Source organism: Meles meles, chromosome 16 (genome assembly GCF_922984935.1).
Source record: "Meles meles chromosome 16, mMelMel3.1 paternal haplotype, whole genome shotgun sequence".
Lineage (NCBI taxonomy): Eukaryota > Metazoa > Chordata > Mammalia > Carnivora > Mustelidae > Meles > Meles meles.
The window spans coordinates 47,678,807-47,686,375 of record NC_060081.1 but is presented as its reverse complement, the minus strand read 5'-3'; the positions used below and the strand labels follow the sequence as shown (position 1 = coordinate 47,686,375).

The 7,569-nt window shown below is 39.7% G+C and overlaps 1 non-coding gene across 1 annotated transcript; it reads right to left on the bottom strand.

The window, feature by feature from the left end:
• Positions 1–1,327: 1,327 nt before the first annotated feature.
• LOC123927358 lies at positions 1,328–1,432 on the bottom strand. The gene has a single exon (XR_006815441.1). It is a non-coding gene; the product is annotated as a small nucleolar RNA U13 (small nucleolar RNA).
• Positions 1,433–7,569: the final 6,137 nt, after the last annotated feature.

Below are 7,569 nucleotides of genomic sequence, written 5' to 3'. Positions count from 1 at the left end.
ATTTATTTATTGGACAGAGAGAGAGATCACAAGCAGATAGAGAGGCAGGCAGAGAGAGAGAGAGAGGGGGAAGCAGGCTCCCTACTGAGCAGAAAGCCCGATGCGGGACTCGATCCCAGGACCCCGAGATCATGACCTGAGCCGAAGGCAGCGGCTTAACCCACTGAGCCACCCAGGCGCCCAGTATTTGCTAATTTCTTGCCATGAAAATTAAAAACATAATACCTTCTCTACTCATTTTACCTTATAAGTCTTGTTAAATTTGTATTTTTGGTTCTCCCATTGGTCCTTCTTATTAGTTACAAAACCATACCAAATCTTTATTTCTTACACCAATTGTAAACAGGTATTCCTTGAATTCCAACTGTGGAAGATGTGGAAATCCATATTTCCTCACTTCTTGTCATCTCCCTCACTATAACCTCTATTACTTTTAAATTGTCAAAGGCTCTAACCTCTGTATTCTGTGCTATCACTATAATGAATTTTCTTGTCGTGTTTTAGGTTTCCAGAAAAACTAAGAGATAGCATTCAGAATGTTAAGCATTTAGAAATATCTGTAAAGTCAAGTAGTGTGATTAAACCCTTTGGAAATAGAATCTCACACTCTTAACCTATATTACATGGAGAAGAACATTCTGAGTATTAAGGTCCAGTAGATTCTCACTTCCAATATTGTCTAACTCAAAAGTACACTTGCTGGGGCGCCTGGGTGGCTCAGTTGGTTGAGCATCCAACTCTTGACCTCAGCTCAGGTCATGATCTCAGGGTTGTGAGACTGAGCCCAGCATCAGGCGTGGTGGTCAACTGGGAGTGCACTTGAGAGTCTCTCTCCCTCTGCCTCTCCTCCATCTTAAGCACACAAGTGCTCTCTTGTTCTCTCTTGCTCCCTCTTCCTCTCTCTAAAACAAATAAATAAATAAATGAAATCTTAAAAAAAAAAAAAAGAGCACATTTTGGGGCACCTGGGCAGCTTTGTTGGTTAAGCTTCTGACTCCTGTTCAGGTCATGATCTCAGGATCCTGAGATCAACTCCGTGTCAGTTTTCCTGCCCTTCAGGGACTCTACTTTACCCTCTCCCTCTGCCCCTCCCTCTACTCATGGGCTCTCTCTCTCTCTTTCTCAAATAAATAAAAAATATTTTTTTAAAGTGCATTTCAGTTTAGTTTGCCTCATTTGAGGACACAGCTTCATCATTCAACTTTATGTATTTTCTTGGATTCTCTTATTACTTTTCATTTACCTTCTTAACTAAGAAATATCCCAGTCCTTTTGTTTTTAGATCATCAAATTTTTTTTTTCTTTCTTTCTTTTTTTTTTTTCCCCACGTCAGATGGGTAATGTGCCTAGGTCGTAACAAGGTTTAAAGGGTGGCGCATATCACACAGAAGCGTGAACACCCAATCATCATGCTTATGAACTACAAAAGGATCTAGATCATCAAAATTTTTAATCATGCTATTTAATACAGGAAGATGACTGTCTTCTCAAAAGCTATCTCTGGTAGCCTACCAGCTTCCTTTTCTAATTTGAATTTATTACCTTGTATGTCTGCTGCTGAGCTGTGATTCTGGAATTTAATTCCATTGCCCCATTGGTTAAATTCAGTTTTTTATATGCCAAGTATTCCTCTTTTAACAAAGAGATATTTTATTGGATTATATCTTCTAATAAATTTTTTTTTCAAACACATGCAAGAGAGGTCAAACTGGCATATTTTAATTTCCCAAGAAATATCAAGTTTCTACTGTAGCCTTACATGTTGTAAATGTACACCATTAGCGTGTTCCTATCCCCTGGCAATTAGAGACCACATGACTCAGTTACACAGTCAGGGTGATAAAAGAAATCCCTGAACTTCTCTCCACTAGAGAAGCAAGTGGTGAAGCAATATCCCACACTTTACCTTTAGCCACTGTTTCCTACCAGTTGGGAAATCAAAATTTCATTATACGACCCTCCTGGCAGATACTTGTAGGAATTACAACACACTTCAGCATGTTTAGAAATGTCCTTTTCCCTGCCCACATCTTATAAAGACATAATTGTATAGTGGGGGCCTTTGGGAAGTTTTAAATATCTTCTGAGAACGAGGAGAAAGGCAGACATGTTGGCCAAGCTGGCCATTTTCATGGTGGATCTCACACTTGCTTTGGCCACTTTTGGTCTCCTCTATGCTGTTTCCTTAATAGCAACCACAGCTATATTCATCTTCATCCTCTTCTATCTTTTCAAAGGGATGGACAAACACTGTGACTTCAGCAAAGGAAGAGTCCAGGGACTAGATTCAAGCAGTGCTACTGGGAAGGCATTTGCAGGCAACATGGGGAGAGTCAGTTCTGGGATGCTCCCCGTCCATTTTCCAGCTGCAAGAGAAGAGGCACGAGGAGTGTGTTTTTGTCTGCCAGAGAGTGAGGAGCCCTCTGTGGTGGAGGAGGGGTGCAGGAGGACCTGCCGGAATGTCACACCCACCCAACTGACAGGTATTTTTTTAAAAGACATCTTGTTCCCCAAATTAGATCAGCTTCTAGTCCCATTAATTCTGGGTTCATCACTGCAGAGTGATATCTTTTATTAAATAAAGAAACTTGTGTGCAATATTACATCTTATTCCTTAAGGAATTTGGACCCACCAGTATCTTCTGTACGAGGTTTTTTGTTTTTGTTTTTGTTTTTTGTATGAGGTTATTTTTAAGGTGGGCAGGTATCATGTTCATTTTAATTATCCCTTTTGTGAATGAGATCATACAAGTAATATGTGTGTTTGAGGTGAGAGAAAGAAAACCAGTGTTCCGTATCGATGCCCTCCATTTTTGCAAAAATGGGAGTCAGCAGTCTCTGTAGGGACTACAAACAATTTTTGTTTTCAGCAGAAAGTCTCACTTACCCAACAAATCGGGGAATCCTACCTGTATAATTTTCTCTCCCAAGCATGGGTTAACAACAGGTCAAAAGTAGTTGAAACTTTTAAGTCTTCTCTAGCAGTTTGACTAAAAGGCTTGGTAGAAAAGGAAGTTTGAGAAAAATGGATGTTTTTTCTCTCTATGGGTTCCTTCCTTGACTCCAGGAAGCTGTCCTTAAGAGGACAGCGTATTTTCAAACGGCCCTTGGAACAAAAGCAGTATTTTGGTGCCCTGGTAAGGGGGAAAAAAGTCATGGTGGTGTAATGATAACGCTCCAACTCTGAAACAGGACTCCTTTGGAATTACTGAGTTGTTCATTTTATTTTATCACTTTGGTGCAGTGGAGACCGATGGATCAGTTTTGTCTTCTTTTTGTCAGGTAAATGGCCACCATAGGTGCTCTGTGTTTGGGTGTTTATGGTATAAATCTATACAGTTTAGGGCATATAGATATATATTCTCAGGAAAAATATCTGGCTTGTTTGCGGAAGACTGTGGTAAATTGTTTCCATGTTAGCCATCATGATTACAGCTTTTTTTTTTTAAAAAGGATTTATTGATTTGACAGAGAGTGAGAGAAGGAGGGGGTGCAGCAGAGGGAGAGGGGGAAGCAGGCTCCCTACTTAGCGGGGAACCTGATGCGGGACTGATCCCAGGACCCTAAGATCATGACCTGAGCCGAAGGTAGAGGCTTAACCCACTGAGCCACCCAGGTGCTCTGATTACAGCTTCTTTTAAAACCAAGCCCTGTCTCATCTTTCATCTTCATTGCCTTGTGGACTTTTTGTGTCTAACCTTTTTAAAGTATTTCTCCCCAGCAAACTGAAAAATCATTTTAGTCTATAAGTAAGATAACTTAAATGAACTCCTTACCAAAAAAGTAGCAAAATTTGGCTCAATAAGGAAAAAAGAATGAGCTTAGTCCCACAAACAACAGCATACTTAAACCTTTAGTTGATCGTAAGCATCCTCGCTCCATACACACACACACACAAAAACACCAGAGGAAAGAAATTACACGAGACGTTGTGTTAACTAGTTTGATTGTGGCGATTAATCCACAATGTATACATATATCAAAACATCAGGTTACACTCTTAAATATATGCTAACTATGTAATATTATGGGTTGTTATTGTATTATTATAATTATAGACTACACATAAAATGTCAAGTTGTACTCATTAAATATATACAATTCCTAATCAATAAAGTGAAAAGAAAAGGAATGGAAAAAAAAATAAATAAACGCACCAAGAAAAGAAAAAATATTTAAACTTTTAGAAAACAGTGAATTGACTTTAGGTTACTAATGTTACCCATGTTTCAGTCATGGTGTTTATTCAAGAGCAAAATAACTGCTCCAAGAAATTGATGCATTTTGTTGAATGAGCACAGACTGTCGTAAGGAATTTTTTTTTAATTTTTAAAAATATTTTATTCATTTATTTGATGCAGAGAGAGAATGAGAGAGAGCACAAGCAAGGGAGCAGCAGGCAGAGGGAAAGGGAGACTCCGGCTTCCCGCTGAATGAGGAGCCGGACACATAGCTCAACCCCAGAACCCTGGGATCATGACCTGAGCTGAAGGCAGCCGCCCAACAGACAGAGCCACCCAGGTGCCCCTACAGTAAGGGATTTAAAAATAATTCTCCATTACACATTTTCCAATTTTAGATACAGATGTAGCATGTGGAGCATACAACAAGACCATACTTTAAACCATTGCCTCTGTTTCCCATTTGCATTCAGTTTACAATCACAGAGGCATTGTTTTGTGAAATGGTTTTTCAATTCTAGGAAAACTCAACTACCATGAAATACCACAAAATCTGTACACAGAGTGTGTATGTATTTGTCCTTAAGTCTTAATTCACTCACCAAATTACCTAGAAGACAGAGAAGGATGAGACCACAGCTTAAGTCAGTTTTGATTCAAAGAAGGCAGAGGAACAGGTCTTAAATATGAGGCATTGCCTGAAGTCAAGGATCCCAGGGAAGAACTAAGGGCAGGGATGAGGGAGAGGAGCATTGAGAAGGGAAGGCAGACCATGACATCCGAGGCTCGGGTGTGATTAAACTTAAGGGCCCTGGGACGCCGGGATGGCTTGGTTGTTTAAGCATCTGCCTTCAGCTCAGGTCATGATCCCAGTCCTGCATGGGGCTCCCTGATCAGCAGGGAGCCTGCTTCTCCCTCTCCCTGTTGTGACCCCTGCTTGTGTGCATGCTGTCTCTCTCCCTGACAAGTAAATAATCCTTAAAAAAATAAACTGAAGGGTACCAAGTCAAGCAAAATACAAGTTTGCCTTGTAGAGCTTTTGGGTACCTAAGAAACTTCACTCCACTGTGCTAGCATTCCTAGGTAATGAGTCACAGTTGTACCCCAACAAAGATTTCTTTTACAGTCTCTGCCATTTGTCTCAGAGTTCTCTTATCTTCCATGTATTTCTATTGGAAAGGATTAGGTCAATGGTAATGGTTTTATAAGAAAAGAAACCAAAGATGTTTTACATTTTTAATATCTTGAGACTTGCCCTCAGTCTCCACTCTACACCTGCCTTACAGGTGCCTTCAGAGACCTGCTGGCCCTAGGGGGTTTTGGGTGTGCATGCTTTGCCATGATCACGCAACTCCCTTGAGGTCTTTTTTGCATCCTATGCTGTGACTATCCATTAGCTTCTATGTGGGTTCCAGAAACTTCGCTTTAGTTGAGTGAAATTCTAAATGCTGTTAAGTGAGACTTCACTTCTAAGACATTTTATTTACCCAGGATTCAACTAGGGCTCCTTTTAGCTCTATCTTATAGAATGTAGCAGTTCAGTCTTAAATTCAAAAGGACCTTGAAAGTCTTTGAATACACTTCTCATCCAATTAAGAAATATATTCTGCAATATCCCCAAAACACGGTTCTTCAACTTTTTCTTAAACATTTTTCATGAGAGGCACACGACAGCCCATTGTTAAGAAGTTCTTTAAAACATGCAGTAGAAGTCTGAGCCCCCACAACTGCCATCTCTTTGTCCTATTTTTGCTCTATTAGGCAGTCTAGAAAATAGTTGACTGAGTACAATGACTTCACTGGAACCACAAATCCCAAGAAGAAAAAGGAACTTCCCTCCTGATTTTCTACTTGCTACTCGCACCATTGAACAATGTTGCCCTTTGCAGTGCAAATAGACTCCATTTAAAATCGTAACTCGTAAAATAAATCTAATACTTTAATAGAGGATTCTTAATTTGTCTTTTCTGACTTTTTGCACATATTTGTTAATCGAGAATTTGGAAATTCATTTCTTCAAAGCTTCCTAAGTCTGGGAGAGTTGCCAATTTGCACCAAAGAGCAGCATTTTATTAGTGCATTCATAACTATTAAAATGCAATTCTAAGGCACTGACCCAATTTCACAGCACATCAAAAATTTAATTCAACCCCAGATGACTCTCCAGATGTCCGATAATTTTCCAGTGGTTGTTGTTATTTAGAAGGTCAGATAAATTTGGACATTTCGGAAGACTGGCAAACTTGTCAATATAATTTTTTTGTGTGAATTCAGAAACAGCAACACTCCAAGTAGGCTAATCTTTACAGAATGAAGCCCCCTTTATCAAAGATGGCTGAAGGTGGAGAAAATTGGGACAAGGTGCAGCCATCCTGTTTCTGGTGGCACCGAGAGCATCTAAAGCCTATCCTAGGCTCGTGAGGGGATGTTTCCATGGCTAGGATCCGTGTGGCTTTGTTACTAGGCTAAGGCAGTTAGAAAATTAGAAGTCAATGATTTTTCTGAATTTGTGGATGGCTGAGGGAGAGCAAGATTTCAGAAGCTGCAAGACAAGGAGGGAATTCAAGTTTTGGAATGCATACCTGGCATGCATTATCTCTTTTTTGTTTCTGCCTCTGGTGACATTCCTAGAAATATATAAGCTTTTTGAATCTGGGAGTCCAGTTAAGAACTTGACCACACTCCATTGGTGGTTTGTGTCAAGTCACTGTCTCCTTAGGCTTCTGTTTCCTGATCTGAAAGGAAGACAATATGAACCCAATGACTTGGAAGGTTCCTTCAGGTCTAAAATACTGTGAATTTTATAGACTAACATGACTTAGAAATAAATATGAAATGTGGTCAACCAAGATGGCAACCTGCACAGAGGATCTCTTAGCATTTCTCAAAATGTCTAGCTAATACCTGGGGAGTGCATGAGATGTGGCAGCCCCCAAGGGACAAGGTGACAGTTTTCTGGAGCATTTATAGAACTGAAGTAAAATCTCTTGGAATAAGTTTTCTTAGAGACCTCAAATTTTTCCTGGCATTCTTATTGCATCACCTGTTCATAATTAAAGGTTGACTTCACATGCACACCTGCATCCCACAGGCATCAATTATTCCATTAGTTCAGACAGGTTGTCCAAACTTCTACAGCTTAGCATTTGTGTTATATCTGCAGGCAAGACATCTCTTTCGTATTCTCTATTGACCACGTCATTTCTTCTCCTTCAGGATCTCAATTAGTTCATCCACAAAATAAATACATGGTACAAATAATGTTAATTGCCACTTCTGGGCTAATATTTTATTATTCTAAGGCTTTAGTGAGTAGATGCTTATTGCTACTCAGGGTACTAGTCAGTTTGGCAAAACCAAGATCTCTAATATGGAAATTTTGACTTCA